Below are 20,175 nucleotides of genomic sequence, written 5' to 3'. Positions count from 1 at the left end.
TGTTCACCAGCTCCTCGCAACTGAGGGACAGGAAGCGCACATCCAGCTCTTCCCTCAGTCAGCTCTGTCTTCAATTGGCAGATACAAGGACCCCTCCCTCTGGTGGATATTAGAGGAGGGTCCCACAGCTGCACATCATGACCCAGAATTGTCTCTGAGCCTGTTACAGTCCAGGAGGGCGCGGCAACAGCTTTCGCGCCACTTCCCCCATCAGGGTGGGGGTTTCTCTTTCGCGCCTCTCCCGGCCAACTTCTTGCAAAAGTCTCTTCTGCACACAGCCCATGTGGTCTCCCAGGGAAGCGGGAGCCGCCATTTTGGATCACGCTGCAATCCACATTAGCAGCAGGGGTTACTTGCGTATTGCATCACCGTCTGGCATCAGATACTCCATTATTTCCGCACATAATAACAATGTCCTCAAAACTTTCCTCCAGGGTGGCACCCCGGGAACCTAGGCAGGACAAGAACGGCGCAGCCACTGCTTTAGCGCCACTCCACAGCAAACTAGCAAAAGTCACTTCTGTAGTTTGTTCCTCTGTGGTACACACACCACGTGCGCTTTCTCCATCAGGCGCGAGCCGCCATCTTGGACTCTCCGCACCGCGCGGGACATCATTACTTGCGATCGCCATCTTTTCAATTCTGCTGTAATCGCACATGGTGCTCCTCTCTGCTGGGCAGCCGCCATTTCGATGCAATAAAGTATGCCAGTGCACCTCTACATTTATCGCATGTGTGTCTCACTCATGTATGCACTAGCTCAGGCTAGGCTAACTCTCTCTCTGTATGCTGTACACACTATCCTCCAGTATGTGCTCTGTGGTAAGTAGTCTGGTTACTGGCTAGAGTACTCTGGCTTCTCCATGCAGTACTTGGGGCGTCACCTACTGTGGGCTACCTCTAGCGCAGACCCTCCCAGGAGTTCCTGACCCGTGTTAACCAGGCTACCCCCTAAGGCATCCTACGACTAGCTGCCTCACGTGACTAGAACAGCTATAGCCCTGTCTCCAGACCTACTTAACTCTATAACAGGCCCTAGGGTGTGCTTTGCGAGTAGACATCCCACCCCTGACTACCCCTAGGCTCCCTTCCATTCCACAGCACTTCCTGGCTGCGTACATTCCCTGTTTCCTAGTCAGCCTAGCAAAAGCCTGTCCTGATGATCTCAGCAGCACCTCCAAATGTAACAGTGTTTACCCAGGGCCCTTCTGATCCTGACCCCTATGTGAGAAAATGCCCCCCGTTACGTGTCGTGTTATGTGGTGCACCTGCTGGCTGACAGGACTCTTAAGTCTCCCGCTCATTGGTAGTGGGGATTTCACCATGACAGGCATGTGAGGTAGTGCTGATTTCTACTCACAGTTGGTACAGCGCCTCCACCCCTTCCAGATCCCCACGGTAGCAGGGAGGAGTCTCTGGAAGAGAACTCCTTGGTGCATCTTCTTCCTGATTAACTCCAGTCACAAGCAAGAAGGTTCTTTGAATCAAGGGCATCTTTATTGTCATCTTACACGGCAGACTGCCCATCATAGCGGCAGATACTTAGCCGCACTTCAGCATGGTTGCTCGCATCAAGGAAGGTCTCTCCTGACTCTATAATCTAGCCAAGGATATCTCTGCCACCTCTCCCCTAAAGGAGGGCCACAATCTGTGCCAGAGCCCTAACACATTGTGGGGTCTGCTTGTCACTCTGCCACTACCTGACAGACTTGATATTGAACTCAGCATGTAACAGAACTGCTAGCTTTAGGAAGTGATGCGTAATAAATAGTTTCCAGAAGGCCCACCTCGGTGTCACTATTAGTGGACACAGAGCATGCTGTCACTTCCTTTGCTACACCTTACACATCACAAGGGGGTGAGGCCAATCCTCATGATAACTTCTGGCAAACCTGCCCTTTTAACAGGAATTACTGCACAGAATGAGAGAGGTATGTGAAGCCCATGTTCCCCTCCCCCCCAGACACAGATCGTGCCTCTAAGGTGTATTGAGGGCTGGCTACATGTGTATGGTGGTGCGTACCTGCTTGGAACAGGAGGGCCTGAATCTCCCGCATTGGTATTGGGGACAACAGGACCAGGCTTCTGGGGTATTTGCCTTCATCTTCTTTAGCAACAGTGGTGCAGCGCCTCCATCTCCATAAGTCCCAGGGATGTGGATAGGACCCTTATAGAGAAAACCCTGGTCCCAGGGTGAATGATCCAGCTCTCACACAGTCTCGTTATAAAAGCAGCAATGTCTTTATTGTCTCTTAGAAAACACACAGCAGCAGTTCATTGGCTCCAAATGTATGTACACGACAGGGTCTTTTCCTCCACTCCTTATCCTCCAGGAATGTACCCTGCAGGATGGCCTGGTTGGGGCTGCAATACCCCTGCCTCCACCCCAGGGTAGGCCCTATGGGTGAGGCTAGATGTCTTTCCCCTCACCCCCTGAACAGGGTGAGGGGCATTGGTCCACCTCTACAGTTCTGTCCGCTCTACTCAGAGGAGCTCTGAGTATCTCTTCCAAGCACTCTCAGCATGGCTTCTCCTGTCACCATACAGGACTGCCACTCTCCTCTCCAGATTCTGACACACCAGCCAGACACTCCAACTCCACCGACTCAACAACTTCCAAAACTGACATCCACAGACTAACACAGACACACACAGGACAGCCCACTAAATAGATCCAGCCCTGCCCCTTGTGATGTCAGCAGAACCTCCCCTCTGCCTCAGGCCTGCTAAAGAGTCAGGGGCCTACCTTTATCACTCCAGGCAGGGCTTGGTGAGGGGGAAAAACCCATGGTTACTACTGGCGCCTGCCCTTACCAGGGCTTACTCCAGTAGGAGAAGGATAAGTAGCCCGCTCTTACTTACAGGGGCTACATATGTAAACCCAAAATTACACAGGGCTACAATTTTAACATAGGTTAAATTTTATGGACACGTCTTTTTTTCAACATCATCTACTATGTAACTATGTCATATAAGTCTTGGTCCTGTGAAGGCTCTGCACGCCCCAAGAAGCCAAAGTCATGTGCTTCCTGATGTCATACATGGGAGGTGCTTATGCTTCAAGAAGTGACAGTGCTGCTTGAGATCTACATGGATTTAACTTCTGCAATCCCCAAAACTCTGAATATCAATGAGCTGAAAAATAACTTAGCATTTATACTTCATATTGATGCTAGCAACATATTGGAAAAATGGCCAGGAACCGTTACATTTTGTTTAACCATAGTATAACATTTCCTAATTGGCATATAAAAGTTCTGGGACTAACACTATTTGTCAACCATTTATTATCTACTGTAGACAATACTGACAGAAAGGAATTATGTGTTTTGAGCTGTGCATGTGCTAAGAGTTATAGATCTCAGCAAGAACCAAGTATAGCGTAACTTTTAACCTCACCCTCATTAATTATGATATTTTAATAACATTTACAGCAAGGTCAGAGATTTAATATCTCATGTGGGACTTCATTAACTGCTGTTGGGGCTTTAAAAACGGTTAACAAAATGTGCGGACCAAGAAAAGGAACCCATGAATCACAACCCACATACATGTGTTAATTGGAATTCCATTCTTTGCAAGCAAAGAGAGAAGAACTAATTGAAACATTCTCTGCTGTGTATTTTGATTAGTTTCTACTCTGTTTTGGTTTGTGGTGTCACCACTCGCTAGCAGCTACTGTACAATATTATTTTTTTGCTATTTACAGTAACCTGGTTTAAACAATGTCTCAGGTGTCATGCCCAAATTGGACTGTCCCTCCAAAGTCACGTTTTTAAAAGCAGATCTTTGCCTAACGCTAGATTGTCTCTAAATCCCAGAAATAGAGATGACAGAGAGCTAAAATTTTAACGCCATTGCTATTTTTGCAATTATGTCTGAGCTCTAAATTGAGCCCTCTATGGGGTAGATACACAAACCTCCATTAAATCTGGGCTAATAACGTGACATTACCTAAATAGGTGACGTGTGTTGGCTTCCCTGAGTTTAATGGGTGTCCACAAAGCTAAATATATGCAGAAACAACATCTGTTAGGCCGCTCATTTGCATATGGCTAATTCGTCAGGTGAAGACTGTCCCTAGCTCTAACTGGCTGTATTGCTGGCTCACATTAGCCATAAGCTAAGGAAGATACCAGATATACGTTGCCTTGCAATATATACCTGACATCTGCCTTCCCAATCATTTTTTTTAATTTACTCCATAGTGGCCATGGGGGTATGCATTATATATGCCTTCTTGGTCACTAAAGTAACAAACGGGTTAATACAAATAACCTAACTACCCTATGTAGCCCCGAGGTATATTTTCGCTCCCTGGCCCCTCTCCGCGAGTGCCGTGTGGTAGCGGGTGCCGCCGGAGGCTGCGACGGACCTGCCGGCACTTCGCGAGGGTGGGGGCCAGAGCAGGGAGCAGCGCGGGGCATAGCGGTGCAGGCTGGTTGCCGGGGACGCGATCGGGCCGTCGCTAGGGCCGCGATCGCGTTGCCACCGGTCCGGCTTGCAAAGGAGAGGGCGCCGCCATTGCGCATAGGTTCGCGCATGCGCAGGGACCGGAAAGCACGCGGTAGGATCCCCAGGCTAGGGAGAGATCGCGCGAGGGCAGGACAGAGTAGAGGGAGTTGGTGGCGGCCATTAGGGGTTCGCGCATGCGCAGGGCAAGTGCGCACGCGGCCCCAATGCTTTAGGCAGCCCCTGGGAACTACAACTCCCAGGAGGCTTAGGGAGACAAAGGTCAGGTGCTCCCTTGCGGCCAATAGGGCTGGAGGAAGCTCAGCCCGGGAATATAGATACATTTCCCGGGCTTTGCATGCGTCAGTCAGGGCAGAGCAGAGGAAGGAGTAGGAAGGGTGCAGGGAGCGCGTGGCTCCTGCATCAGGTAAGGGTTCTCCCTAGATCCCCAGGCAGGCCCCAATTCCCGGGTAAGGGTAGGGGGTAACTGAAGAGGGACGCCTTAGACTGAGGAGGGACGCCTTAGCTAGGGAGGTGACCCTTGAGTGTGGGAAGTGCGGGTTTGGTAGTGTCGCAGCGGAGAGTGCTGTGGGCACTGTCAAAGAGGCACAGTGTGCTAGCAGTGGGATTGCTGCGGGATTCAGGTGGCTGTGTGTGATTGCAGCTGTCTGGGTGTGTGTCGCTGCATGTGCTGTGCGCAGTGCGTGCAGTGTGTGTGCACGGTGTGAATCCCTGCAGGCTGACAGTGTAAGCTGAATGTTGGCTGCAGGTGTGTTAGGCTGCTAGGATTAGCAGATACAGTTGAGACTGGGTAGCTAGGGGAAGGGGGGCGGTTATTGTCCACAGGCCCTAGGAGTTTTCCCCAAGCCATCCCAGGTTGCGGGTTCTTCAGGGACAGGCCCTAGGTTGGGGTTGCTGTCACTCTAGTAGTAGGTATTGATAGGAAGGCGGTTGCTGTTCCCACGCGGTTGGTGTTGCCGTGATCCGGTTGCAGTTCCCGTGGAGCGGTGGGACCCTCGTTGGGGTCCACCGGCAGAGTACCTGGAATAGGATCAGACGGACGTCTGACCCTTTTAGAAGAAAGTGTGTTGCGGTCCCGAGCATCGGAGTGCTCGGAAGGTATCTTCCATATTCTAAGTGCACCAACTGGGCCCTAGCTTAAATAGTGACTGCGCAGTCACCCACGACCTTTCGTAGGAGTACGAGACATTGGGTGTGGGGTGATCACAGGACACTGGGTGGGGATACCAGATATTGGGTTGAGGTGATGCGGGTAGAGCATCTGGTTATGTGATGTTATGTAATGTGTTATATGTGTGTTAAGTAAAGTGTTAGTTATTGGTTATCGTATCTGTGTGTTATTGTATTTCTTACTCAGGGCTATCTTTCCTCACGGGGGATCCTGGGTAAGTGGAGGCGCTGCACCAAGTAAGGGTAAGGGTTTTTCCCCAGGCTCCCAGCTAGCGGAGGCTCAGATCTCCTGGAGCCACACAGGTTATGCAGTACCAGTAGTCCCTTAGAGCAGGTGTGTTGCAGGGAAAGGGACCGGTTAGACCACGAGGGGCCAATGTGATATTGGGTGGGTCGGTCGGTTCACAAAAAGGGCTACACCTACTACCCATTGTATTTGATAGTGGTACAACTGCTATGGCATACAAGGGGTTAACCCCTCTGTAATCTCCACAGGCAGCCTAATCTCTATCCCTGGGGCCCTTACCCTATAACCCACCCCTCACCCTACTACTACTGTAGACTAAATACTAATGGGCACTAGCCATAAATAGCCCTATTAGCCTCTGTTACCTTAGCTTCATACTTTTGACCTTTGTTGCTTGGTTTACGTCCCCACCCCTGCCTGCTCCTGCTGCGGAAGGTCCCTGTACCCTCACCATGCTGGGTCAACTAGAAAAGCCCATTATTCATTTTATATTATACAGGATATATATATATATATAAAAAAAAATTTTTTACTGTTAATTTTCATAAGGTTTAATGGAGTACAGAAAAGAAAGGGTGGGGAGTATATGGATGCAATGTCATAGACCTCCAGGTGCTGTACATTTGCACATGGCCTATATGAGCATGTTGCTGGATAAGGAAAATAAGATGAACAGGGACACCACATAGGAGTGGGAGACTGGGGGGGAAGGAGACGGGAAGGAAGGAGCGGCGGGCCCTCCATCTCCAGCTCCAACACAACCCTGCCCCCATTTTCTATGCTGCCGTTGGCACGGTCATATCAAGCTCGCTTGTATAGGTCATACCTTGCTTTATTCTTCTACAGGATCTTTTTAATAGTGTTTATTTCCCCAATATGTTTTTGCACATTTTTACATTTCTTTGTTGCACTTGTCATTTGTAACGTCCCAAAGTAGAATGTATTACAATTGGGGAAATTTGTGTAAGAGTAACTCCCTTTATTACATATAGATAGATTGCACATCAGAACTATGATTCTTTCATAGGCATATGACAAGACAATGCTGAGAACAGCTGTGCAGCACAAGTTTATATGTATAAGTAAACAATGAATAGTAAAACTCTATTAGGAAGTTCAGAGCAAACCCCTATGAGTTCCGTCACTAGAACATCTGCATCATTGCAAAGGACGATATTTGGAGCATGGAACATTTTTTAAAAATCCTAGGAATAAAATAAATAGAATGCAAATGATTACAGCGTCTATGTTTAAATAAAATAACTACAAAAAATGTTTATTTTATAGGTACAAGAAATGGTGCAAATAGGGCGTTTGAGTCAGAGGCAGAGTTTTGATGTTAATCTAGTGTGAAGCCTTCTGGCCTATTACTTTAGGTGCATGACCCTCCTTTTATGGGGTATACAAACTTGAAGAAATAAAGAAACTGTGCACCGGGTGTATTCAAAAAGATTTCTTCTTGTTCAAAATATCACGGCATGTTAGGGGCCTACTCTATCACTCCCTTCCAAATAACAACATGTGGGGAAAAACAAGGCCAGAAATGTATTTGCCAACTTTTTTCCACCACCTGCCAGGCAGCCTGACTGTAGTTCAGAGCACTCAACTGCATAGCCGTGGCTTGTGACTCCCACGCCATAAGGCATTGCAGAATTACACAACCAGCCCCAATGAGGGCTTCATTACAGTATATCCGGTATCTTTATACCTCTTGGGCTCTTTCAGCCTGGCAGGCCCACCACCCGCCTACTGATGTGACAATCCTATAACAAAACACATTGGTAACATCCCCCTTTTTTTAAACAAACAAATCAGCAACATCATAATTTGAAAACCAACATAGGGAGGGTAGGCGGGGATCTTCCTGCTCCGACAGGCAACGTGGAAAGAGGCCAGCCGCCCAGAGCACTGTCACTATACTCCCTCCCTGCCCGCCACGTGACCAGCCCCTACTACCAGGCTTAACTCTATAACTGTCTATGGGAGGAGCAGAGCGGAGGAAGGGATGGAGGAGGATTATGTAGGCAGACAGGCAGGAGGGGGTGGGGAGGAGCTCACACACACCATGAGACCCCGGCCTGAGGCGCAGGAGCTGACTTGGCATGTTAACATCCCACTAGATCGCCCCTCCAAATAATAACAGACACTATGGGGGGGGGGGGGGAGAAGGCCACAGCTTTATTTATTTTTTAATCTGGTTTTACCAACTCTTTTCCCCAGCCCGACTGTAGTTCAGTGCCCCCAAGTGCATCGCCATGGCTTGTGACTCCCACTGCTACCCATATAAGGCATAGCAGAATTATTCAACCAGCACCAATGACGGCACCATTATGTCCAGTATCCTTAAACCTCTTGGGCTCTCCCGGCCTGGCAGGCCCACTACCACCATGGCCAAGGACATTTATCCCTAAATCATCTTGAGCACCGCAGCGACAGCCTTCTATACTCCCTCTTGCAGATCCATGTATAATATATCATTTCCGATATCTGTAAGGTATCTTTCCAAAACAAACCAGGTATGGCCTATTTAACTCTTAGTTCCCTACTGGATCTACTCAAAGCCCTTTAATGAATTTCCCCATGCCCTTGTTGATTCCTGCACCTGCACTTTTCAATGGCCCCTTGGTCCTAGGCCCCATGCCAAACCAACCGCAAAATAATTTCCGACCACATTAAATACACTTTGGGAAACGCTACTAAAATGCTCGCCACATTCCTTTTCATTTCCCTTACTAGCTCAATCGATTATTTATAACCAACTTCGTTGCCCATCCGCATGTATTATCAACACATCTGGCTGGTAATGTAACAGCTTTTGCCTCACTCGTTCCGGCAACACCTGAATCTAACACAAACCTCTCTTGCCTATACATGTTATGCAGACCTGCTCCAGGTGGAATCCAAGCCGATAGCTGTGAAGTAATTCCTGTGCTCAGCGACTGGCCCAGAAGACTAGAGAATCTCTTGTGATCCAGATCTACTTACTCCTAGAAACGATAGAAATAACAGTTAACATACACTCCTACCATATACCACCCTTGCACCGGGCGGACATTCAATTTATCTCAGAACACCAACACCATATACCCTTTACTGGTTCACTGCTCATGACTTTGTCGCAGTCTCGATGTGGAATGAATGTGTGCTGAAACATTCTAAATCAATGCCTGTCCTCATCCAAGTATTTTTTTTAGAACACCCACAAATTGAAAATAGGACAACAGAGACACTCTGATAGATCAAATAATTCCCCTCAGCTACCGGCCTTATCGTGTTGTATGCTGACACTAAACGCACTGGGCAGAGATCTCCCTATGGCCCAAAATGATAACCCTTCCGTTACCTAGCTGGTCAGTCTTGGATCGACATATCCCGATCTTGACATTATTGCGGCCATGTTGTACGGTGCCCTACGCAAAACCCCTCAGGTGGGCCTTTGCCGAATTTTCCCCCCACCCTAAAGGCCCCGTAAAAATATAATGCAAACCCAGCACAAAAGAGGATGTCCTCAAACTTTGAGCAACAAACACTTCTAGTTATACTCAACAAGTTTCCTAACAAACTAACCGTAGTAGGCCTACAGTGGTCTTTGTCCCTTACCCGAGGTCTCCACCCCTGAACCAATCTATGTACTAAAAACTCCTTTGTACAGTTAAAACGGTTATGCAATTTATTAACAATGACACACCAAAAAAGAGAGGGCAGAACTGACGGAAAGTTGCTGCTTATATTTTTTTAACATTAACAATGCAAACATGTGCACCTCTGAATAGAAATCCGGTGGACCGAAGTTGGCCACTCCTTCCCAGCTCAGCAATAACTGGCCGATGTATCAGGGGCCACGAATCCTGCCACAAGATCCCTGACAGACACATAAACATGGTCCACAGTTCTGGCTAACACCTCGTTTCAGCCTCTGCTGCATTTGTTGGCAGCCTCCTGAAAGTGTGTTACTTAAATCGAGACAAAGAATCTGCAATTAGGTTCTTGCACCACTGAATATGCACAGCCTTAAAACAAATATTAAAAAAAAGGCTACGCAGGACAAGATGTCTTAACAGGCATACCACAGGAAGGTAGTTGACTGTAAAGAAATTAAGTGCTGCGACTACCACAGTGTTATCCGATCGCAGGATAATATGCCTATTCTGCAAAATATCTCCCCTAATATTGATTCCCGCGCAACCCACACAAGTTCTAAAAATACCACGTTTCTAATAAGGAGGAAATCATACCACTCTCCCGGCCACTGCTCAGCGCACCATTGACCCGCCAGGAAAGCACCAAACCCTGTGCCTTCATACATGTCAGTTGAAATTCTTTATTATAAACAGGCTCCTGAAGCCACAAGGAATGGTCGTTCTACTTTGACAATAATGATGCAATGCAATTTCCTGAAACAATGGCAGCATGTACTGTATCTGCGTGCTTCATTGCTACTGGGACCCACAAAGAAGAAATCATCAAGGTAGTGCCTAATGCCATGAGGCCCTGACATACTTTATCATTGAAGAATAGAACTACGACTTTCGAAGTACGAGCAGGAGATTGAGCAGCGTTCAACATAACATTTTCCCTCAAAGCAGCAATCCAGCAGGTGGAAAGATTCCGGGACAACGGAAAGCATTCTAAACGCAGCCTCTATGTTGACCTTTGCGATAAGGGCCCCGACACCGCAGTGCCTGACAATCTCAATATCATCGGCAAAAGAGGAGTAATGTACTTTTAGATGGTTTTCTCGGATATCATCATTAACGGAACCACTCTCATTGAAGGAAAGGTGGTGTATTAACCTAAACACTCCCGCTCCTTTTTTGGCACTCCACCGGCGATACCCAAAGATCAAGCAACGCCAACGGGCCCGCCATACATTCCCGGTTGCTACTTCTCTGCCTGGACCTTTCCAGTGTAAGTCCTGTTAGGTGCAGGCAGTGGAGGGGTTAATTCCTTCTTTCAAGGCCTTGTGTGCTTTTGCAGACTTGGATTGAGTCATCAGTATCCAAGGGCGGGCCTTAGCAACTACCAGAAAGTGTCAGCCTGAGGGAGAGTACTGGTTGGTTCATCTATAGTGAGTGATAACCAATCAGTATTCAACCTGCTCTGTTAAGGGGCAGGGTTACAAACATCTCCTGAGGGTTGTTTCTGACACTTTCCCAAAAGTCAAGTCTGTCTCCCCTCACCCTGAGGAGTGGGAGTGTGTGTGTTACCCTGAGCACTACCAGGGATAATAATCTGAATGGGGTCTGCAAGGCCATATCCCTAAAGAAGGATGGGAGTACTCTGTATAAGATCTGCATGCAATAAAGACTCAGAAAAGACAAAGGAGTGTCATTACTGTCTGATGCTGAAAGGAGAGTTGTCAGTATGGGCCATCCCCTGCTCAACACAGATGATCCATACTGTCTGGAGGCGCTGCACCGAGGAAGATCAAGGTAATCTGTACCCCTGTCCTGGTTCTCACCACACCATCATCGCGGAGCACTCAGCCCTCCTGTTTAGCAACAGGTACAGCAACACACCCTGAAGTAGTAGTCAGAAGAGCATACCCACCCCAATCTCACTTAGGGGGGCGGGGGGGGGGGGGTGTACAAGGGCTACATTTGGAGGTGCTGCTGAGATCGTGGCTCCCTGTGCAACAGGACACGTTTTTGCAGCAGCAGGATTGGGACTTTATTGGGTGTGCAACAGAGTCTGTTTCATGCTTTCCTCACTAAAGAAATATGTTGGGATGACCCACTGGTCATCGTGCCAGGGAGTGTGGACACCCTCCTATATGGCACTGCTAATCTGTGGGGCGACTCCTTGAGGCACCATCACGGACCGTGGACACCCACATACAAATATGATTTGGGGCGACAACCTGAGGCTTCACCAGGGAGGAGTGAGTACCCTGCATATCAGTTTACCAAGAAGAAAATAGGGAACCGGTTCCTGAGGCGACACCAGGGAGCTGTGCAGTCCATTACCTGGCACTGCAGTTGGGGCGACTACCTGAGGCTTCACCAGGGAGGAGTGGGTACCCTTCTGTAACCCACCACAGAGATAAGCAGCAAGGGGACAGGGCCTCTGAGGCGTCACCAGAGACCCCTGTGCACTCAAGCAATAATGGACTATTGCAGTAATTTGTGAGGCGTTCCCTGAGGCTCTACCAGGGTGCGGGGTACTCAAAGAAAATAAATGTGTTCTACTTTGTGTGGCTCCTTAATGAAGAAAAGGGGTTACACGTGTTCTCAAGTACTCACAAAATGGTGGTTTTACTCTCAAGGAGAACCGCATGGTTGATGGACTTTTGCTCTCAAAATGGCGGTTCCAGAGAACTGGGAGTCGCATGGACTCTAACTACCTCAAAATGGTGGTTTTCGGCGACACCAGGGAAGCCGCGTGCTGTTTTGCAAAAGTTGCATCCAGTTGCAAGCTTTTGCTGGATTACAGTTTGCAAGAAACAGCGCGAACTGCCGAAACCCCTCCCCCTTCCTTGCTCCTGATTGGACTATACTATCCACCAGGGTGTGTAGCTGGGCATGACCAAATTACTCTGCCGGATGCAAGGAGCTCAAAGACATGTGTCCTCAGTACGAACCAGACGTGTGTGGAGCTGCTCTCTTGCCTCATTGAAGTGACACTTTCCCAGAAATCGAGTCTGTCCCCCTGCCCCTGAGGAGTGGGAGTGTGTGTGTTACCCTGAGCACTACCAAGGATAATAATCTGGATGGGGCCTGCAAGGCCATATCCCTAAAGAAGGATGGGAGTACTCTGTATAAGATCTGCATGCAATAAAGACTCAGAAAAGACAAAGGAGAGTGATTACTGTCTGATGCTGAAAGGAGAGTTGTCAGTATGGGCCATCCCCTGCTCTACACAGAGGATCCATACTGTCTGGAGGATCTGCACCGAGGAAGATCAAGGTAATCTGCACCCCTGTCCTGGTTCTCCCCACACCATTGCGGAGCACTCAGCCCTCCTGTTAACCAACAGGCACAGAACAACACCCTGAAGTAGTAGTCAGAAAAGCTTACCCACCCCAATCTCACTTAGGGGGGAGGTAAAAAGGGGTAGGTGGTTCCAAGGGCTATACGTGCATAGCTGTGAGGGTCCAGGAGATGTCCACGATGGGGTGGGGACCAGGACAAGCTTACAATGATCTTTATGTTCTTTCCATGTTGATACAGCGCCTCCAGACACGGCAGGCTACAGCAAGGCCACAGGCAGTTCCAACCATGACAGTTCTTTCTCTCCAATAACTCTGTCTAATAGACCGCAACCCAGCCAGGGGTATATCAATGAGGTGTTTATTTGTAGCAACCACTGCAGATGGTAAACAGTGTTTCATATAGTATAGTAGGGGTCTCAGATCCCTGGATGGTGCTGGCCAGCAGTTAATGGTTGAGGCCTTGTGCCATGCACAGATCTTGCTCTCCCAGCCCTAGGAGGGTGGTGGAGGACTTAACACACACTCCTCTCCCTAGGAGGGATGGAGGGGAACTGGCTCCTATAATTTGGAACATCCTCCCTAATGCAAAATGGGAGGGCACAGGCTCTGCACCATGATTGGCTACAACACAGACCCCATGACACCCCCTCTCTTGCCACTCAGGGAGGCTGTGTGAGGGGGGTAAACCCCACAAGATAGCCTGTCACTGCCTGTAGCTTCTGGGACTTGCATGACAGGAGGGGCAGAAAGATAGCTGGACCAGCCATGGCTATACATATATATTTTGTCAAATTGGATTTAGCATTGGACTTCCCTGTCTTTTGTTATATACATTTGCCATGCTCAGTAGCACTCTTTTTGACACACACACACACACACACACACACACACACACACACACACACACACACACACACACACACACACACACACACACACACACACACACACACGATGTGGTGGGTGTTGGGGTTTGAGCTGGCTGGGATTGTGTGTGTTAATTCAATTTCTAACTGGCAACAGTTGTTTGGTTGTAGGTGGCCCTCCTCCCAGAGCTCTCCCCTCCCAACCTTTTTAACTTGGGAGGTTTTTTCATTTTGCTGTATGGACAGGACCTACTATGGTTGTTCCCCCTCATACAGTAGTAAACGGGAAGGTTCACAGTGTAGTGTTAGGACCTACATATTTGGTTATGCCTTGACGTTGGTATGCAGGCTTATAGCGCTTTGGCCAAAGGGGTTAACTAAATGACCAATAAAATATTATTATTGAAGTATTTAAGTTTATACTTATTACCATATAGATTTTGTCAAATTGGATGTAGCATTGGGCTTCCCTGTCTTTTGTTATATACATTTGCCATACCCAGTAGCACTCTTTTTGACATAAATATATATATATATATGATGCGTGGGTGTTGGGGTTTGAGCTTGCTGGGAATGTGTGTGTTACATCATACAAAGAATAAGAACGCGTGAGACAAATATAAGAACATTAATAATGATAAACCACAGTATGCCGCTAACGATATTGGGCCTCATGCAGAGAGCAGCGCTAATAGCAATCTCGCCATTTTCCGGCGAAAATCGAGCTGAAAGCAGCAGAAAAAGGCAAGTTTTAAAAAAAGCGCCATTTTTTTTTTCTTGAAATTCGCCGCGCGGCTGGAGAGATCCTAATCTCTCCAGTGTTTTTTTCTGCCGTATGCAGAGAGCCGCGAACGCCATCTAGTGGCTGTTCGCGCCAAAAAAATGGCGCGATTTACAACATTTTTCCTCTCCACCAAGCAGCTGGCGCACCGCGGCCGGTGGAGGAGAAAAAAAAAAAAATCGATTTCTTTCCCACTAGTTTCAACAGCGCTCATAGCGCTGGTTGAAACTCTCCATATGCAGAAAGGATTGTAAATGCAGTTTTATGCCCTTTCTGCATATGGAGAAAAAAACTCTCCAATAAAGCTAACAAAAAATTCCCCCTCTCCAATTCTAAATAGCGCTGCTCTCTGCATGAGGCCCATTAAGTGATAAATATATATTTTTTGATGCAACGCACACTTCAAATTCCTTTTCAGAAAATGATTCTTTATACGTATCCCCCACTGGGTGAGAGTAGATTGTGGTGGTTATAATGAAAATTAGGCTGTACTATCAGGAGCTGTTATTTTTTTTTGCTATGGGCAAATTGGCAAATTATTCATGTTTTTTTTACTGGTTAGAGCAAGGGGTAGCAAAATCGAGTCCTCAAGAGCTACCAACACGTCAGGCTTTCATGGTATCCCTGCTTCAGCACAGGTGGTGCTGTCTTCAAATGAGCCACTGATTGAGCCACCCGTGCTGAAGCTGGGATATCCTAAAATAAAAACTGACCTGTTTTTAGCTCTTGAGGTCTGCAGTTGGCCACTGGTGAGTTAGAATGATTGATAGATTTTGCTTTGCCTTCCTTTTTGTCACACCTCAAATTGCAATTCCTCATGCTAACCCTAACATTGATTCATTGGTAATTTCAGATTTTGGATGGTAATAATCTATCACCTCTTGGTGAATGCCCAGGGTTTCTTAACACATTGTCTCTGGCTTTCAGTGTTACAGCCAGTTAATTAATTGACAGTTAATGACTTCCACAGGTTTTTTTCTTTACGTAATGCAGTGATTGTATGTTAAAAAAAAGAAAATGATAGAACATCTCCAAATGAGTTGCTGAGATACTCACATTTAATACCATTTGCATTTACCGAATTGCTGAAACCTGAATGTGTTTAATATATTTATTTGTACTTTTAAAATGTAACTGTTTCCCCAGAGATGACAGAACAATAGCTAAACTAGTTTCAACCCATTGGGATTATTAAAATACAGCTCAACCCCCTTATAACGCTGTGCTTGGGGTCCAAAGAATCACATCTCGATATACAGTAAGCGGATCGCGTTAGAAATAATGTACAATTGTATGCATTGTACCATAAAGTATATAAGACACCAATAATCGTGTTGTAAAGTATTCATAAATACGAAAATTGGAGCCACGCTTCCATCGCGTTATAAGCAGATTTGCGTTGTAACGGATCGCGTTATAACGGGGTTGAGCTGTATAAAGAAACACATTGGTCTTTCTGGTTCGGCTTAATTAATGCCAGTAAAAATTCAACCCTTGTCTCCTTCCCACAGTTACTTTTTCTGTTAAAATATGATTTATTATGATGGTTCTTACTTTTCACCATCTAGACTACACGTGAACATCAGAATATTAACTACCTATACCTTTTATTATGTGGAAGGGAATGGTTGTTTCTGGAGGCAGATGAAGCAATGCCTTTAACGAAAAAGATTAAAAGCAAGATAAAGAAGATGTATTCTTATGTTGCTTGGCTGTAGTTAGTTGAGAGCCTTGAGGGGACGCTGATGGGTTGAATAGTAAGGAATATTGACTAATTTGATGAGTCTGTCTTCTTTGCCGGGAGTGAGAGGAAGTAGATAGGGATCATGGGTCTTTGATAAAAATGCTTTGGACAACATGATTTTTAATGGCTCTGTGAGAAAGGAATCAGATAGGAAAACAGCTACTTCAATTTATAAATAGGCTCATATTTTTTAAATTGCTGAAGTAGAAAACCTGTCACAGAAATTCTTGAATGAATTAATGATACAATAAAGTTTATCCACAGAATATCTTTTTATAAACTGAAAGCAGTAGGAATTCTGCCAGGATGAAGTTTATTGATCTTATTGTTTGGATCAGAAGTGTATTACTGGATTGGCTTTATGATAGTCCACATCTTAATGAATGGTTTTGGTTGGAAGATTTTAAGTGTGGGTTGTTCCTAATACTAAAAGGATTGATTTGTGATGATGTATTTCCAGGGATTGAGGAAGAAGAGCCAAGTTGAGGCCATGTCAGTGAATAGACGTACTGAGAGAAGAAAAGAGATGTGCTCCTCAAGAACCTAGAACCCTCAGGATCAGGCTTTGTACACATTTGCCCTTATTCTGTAAGGTGTGATAAGCACAGATGAAATGCAAGAAAAGCTCCATAACATTCATGTAATTGTATTGAAAAAGCTCTATACTTTATAACTATTAAGATCAATATTTTTTAATTATACAGAGAATACTTTACACACATTAACCCATCTGTGCATGCTCCCCTGAAAGTTATTTTGTGCATTGTTTGAAAATAAATATCTGTCACTTACAGTTATACATAGTCACAATAAAAAAAAGACATATTCAATTGCAATGTAAATCATGCAGATATATGCAAAGTTATTGCTACCTGTGGCTTTCTCCAGCAGGTAAAATAGCACTATAGCCCCGCTCCTTCTCACAGCTGATTCAAAACAAGGGCCGCTTCTTGCACTGGTATGTGCGCCACAGGTTGCAATAACGTTGGCTACATCGGAACAGATGCAATTCCGTTCTTGTAATAAAATGACTGAGGAATTCATATGAAATTAATAGACACATGGTTTTATATCTCATGGAAACCTGGAAATGACTATTTTGTTATTACGCTATTACTGTACGTATAAAGTATGTTTTCAAATAAAAACAACTATGACATGTTATACTAATAATAGTGCTTGGTGCCTGTGTGAGAAAAAACATTGTATAATTAATGCATTGGGCAGCCAAGAGATATAAGAAAATACTGCCACTAAACACATTAAGGAACAAAGTCTATGGCCCTTATTCTGTAAAGTGTGATAAGCACAGATTACGTGCTATTGCAGGAAAAGCTCCACTAAAGTCAATGGGGCTTTTCATAGCACGTCACCTGCGTTTATCACACCTTCCAGAATAAGGGCCATTGAGTGTAAAGAAGGTAGGATGCTTTGACAGGTACCAATATGACTTAAAGCTGCAGTTCAGTCAATATCCTGCATGTGTGGTTTTTTTAATAAATCAGTTCTGTAGTAAGAAATAATACTTTTAGCATTTTCTGTTTTTAAAAAAACAACTTTGAAAGACCAATTTTCTTGTATTCTATTTTAACAAGCATTTGCTAAGGCACTGCCCCTTCATGTCCTGTCACAAACCCAGGCACACCCCTTTGTCAGCACTGCCCTCCCTCTCTCTAAACGTGCACTAGCGTCTGGTCACATGATCTTCCTCATAGAGTACATTCAAGGAAGCTGGAGAAAAGGGATCAGCCATGCATAGCAGCTTGGATAGGCGATTTCAAACTTATATTACAGTGTTTATTCCATTCATTGCACGTGTATATAATGTAAAATTGTAATAATTCCATTTATAGCAAATGTGTATATGTGAATATTATTTAGATGTATATGTATGTTACTGAAATGTGGAGTGAGTGTGTAGGTAAATACACACAATACACTTCCACTGCATATATATATATATATATATATATATATACATATATATATATATATATATATATATATATATATATATATATATATATATATATATATATATATATATATATTATATATGTATGTATATGTGAAGTTATGTGAGTAAAAAAGTGACAAAAACCCTCCATAGCAAGGCAAATAGCAAATGGAAATATTACTGTATGCTCATTTGTATGTATATATATATTTATATACACACACACTTCAAATACGGATAGTGATTCACGTAAATGATATATATATTCACTTTCTGGGAGTATAAGAGTGACTGTCCTGTTGTTCCTTTTTTTGTATCCATCATTGAATGGTATGCACCCTCTCTTTACGTTTATTTTATACTAGCTGAGAGACCCGGCGTTGCCCGGGATGTAATGTTCCCGCTCCTCTCTCTCTCCTCACCCCTCCCCCTCTCTCTGTTTGTCCCCCATTCACATCAATCCAGTTCCCCCCCCTCCCTCCTTTACAGCTTCATGCAGTGTGTGTGCGTCAGTCATTGTGTGTGCGTCAGTCAGTGTGTGTGCGCGCGTCAGTGAGTCTGACGCAGAAACACAAACACACACACACAGACTGACTGACGCACACACACACAGTCAGTGTGTGCATGTGTGCCTCAGTCAGTCAGTGTGCGTGCGGCAGTCAGTCAGTCATTCAGTCAGTGTGTGTGTGTGCGTGCGTGGGTGTGGGGGTGTGCGCGCGCGTCAGTAAGTGTGTGTGTGTCAGTCAGTGTGTGTGTGTGTGTGACAGTCAGTGTGTGCGTGTGTGTGTGCCTCAGTCAGTCAGTGCGTGCGTGCGGCAGTCAGTCATTCAATCAGTGTGTGTGTGTGCGTGCGTGGGTGTGGGGGTGTGCGCGCGCGCGTCAGTAAGTGTGTGTGTGTGTGTCAGTCAGTCAGTGTGTGTCAGTCAGTGTGTGTGTCAGTCAGTGTGTCAGTGTGTGTGTGTCAGTGTGTGTCAGTGTGTGTGTGTCTCAGTGTGTGTTTGTGTCAGTGTGTGTGTGTGTTTCTGTCAGTGTGTGTGTGTGTGTGTGTGTTTGTGCAGCAGTCAGGGTGTGTGCGTGCGTCAGTCAGGGTGTGTGCGTGCGTCAGTCAAAGGGCAGGTGTGGGGGGTGGTGAAGGGCAGGGGTAGGGGGGGTGAAGGGCAGGGGTAGGGGTGGGTGAAGGGCATGGGTAGGGGTGGGTGAAGGGCAGGGGTAGTAGGGGGGGTGAAGGGCAGGGGTAGAGGGGGGTGAAGGGCAGGGGTAGGGGGGTGAAGGGCAGGGGGGGTGAAGGGCAGCGGTAGGGGGGGAGAAGGGCAGGGGTAGTGGGGGTGAAGGACAGGGGTAGGGGGTGGGTGGGGTGAAAGTGAGGCACAAATTGTTGGCAGGAGTAAAATGTCCCTACACACACACACACACACACACACAACGGGAGTGAGAGGTGGTGGAGAGTGGGACTGGCGCAGATCCGAGGCTGCTTGGCCCCCCAGCGGCCGGGGAGTTAGCGGCCGGGGGGGTAAGGAAGCGGGCGGGGGGGTAAGGGAGCGGGCGGGGGGGGTAAGGGAGCGTTGGCGGCTAGGTTTGGAGGGCCGCGCTTACCCCCTTTGTGAGTCCTGCCCCCACCACAGCTGTGCACGTACATGAGCACAAATGTATCAGTCGTTGCCTGGTCACATGATCTTCCCCCAGAACTGACCGAGCAGCAGCAGAAAAGGAGAGTAGCTCAGAATTAATTAATTAAACCTTATTCCATTGCACGTGTGTAGTTAATGTTAAATATTAACAACTCATTTAAAATCAAATCTGTATATATAATACTGTAAACAATATGTATATTTAATTTTGTGTGTATGTGAATGTGTACAATTCAATGTGTTATTAAAATTAATAATGGCTTGTTCTTGTATAGCGCTGCTAGTTTTACATAGCACTTTACAGAGACATTTTGCAGGCACAGGGCCCTGCGGAGCTTAGGTGTGTATGTATGTGTTTGTATGATATAGATATATATG

The 20,175-nt window shown here is 46.2% G+C and overlaps 1 long non-coding RNA gene across 1 annotated transcript in view; it reads left to right on the top strand.

Annotated features, from left to right (window-relative positions):
• Positions 1-17,271, top strand: part of LOC142493761 (uncharacterized) — a 100,267-nt gene extending 82,996 nt beyond the window's left edge. The window contains exon 3 of the long non-coding RNA XR_012801202.1: positions 16,673-17,271. This is a non-coding gene — a long non-coding RNA (uncharacterized LOC142493761). The remainder of the gene's footprint in view (positions 1-16,672) is intronic.
• The last annotated feature ends 2,904 nt before the right edge of the window (positions 17,272-20,175 follow it).

This window comes from Ascaphus truei, chromosome 4 (genome assembly GCF_040206685.1).
Source record: "Ascaphus truei isolate aAscTru1 chromosome 4, aAscTru1.hap1, whole genome shotgun sequence".
Lineage (NCBI taxonomy): Eukaryota > Metazoa > Chordata > Amphibia > Anura > Ascaphidae > Ascaphus > Ascaphus truei.
This window is presented reverse-complemented; position numbering and strand designations above follow the sequence as displayed.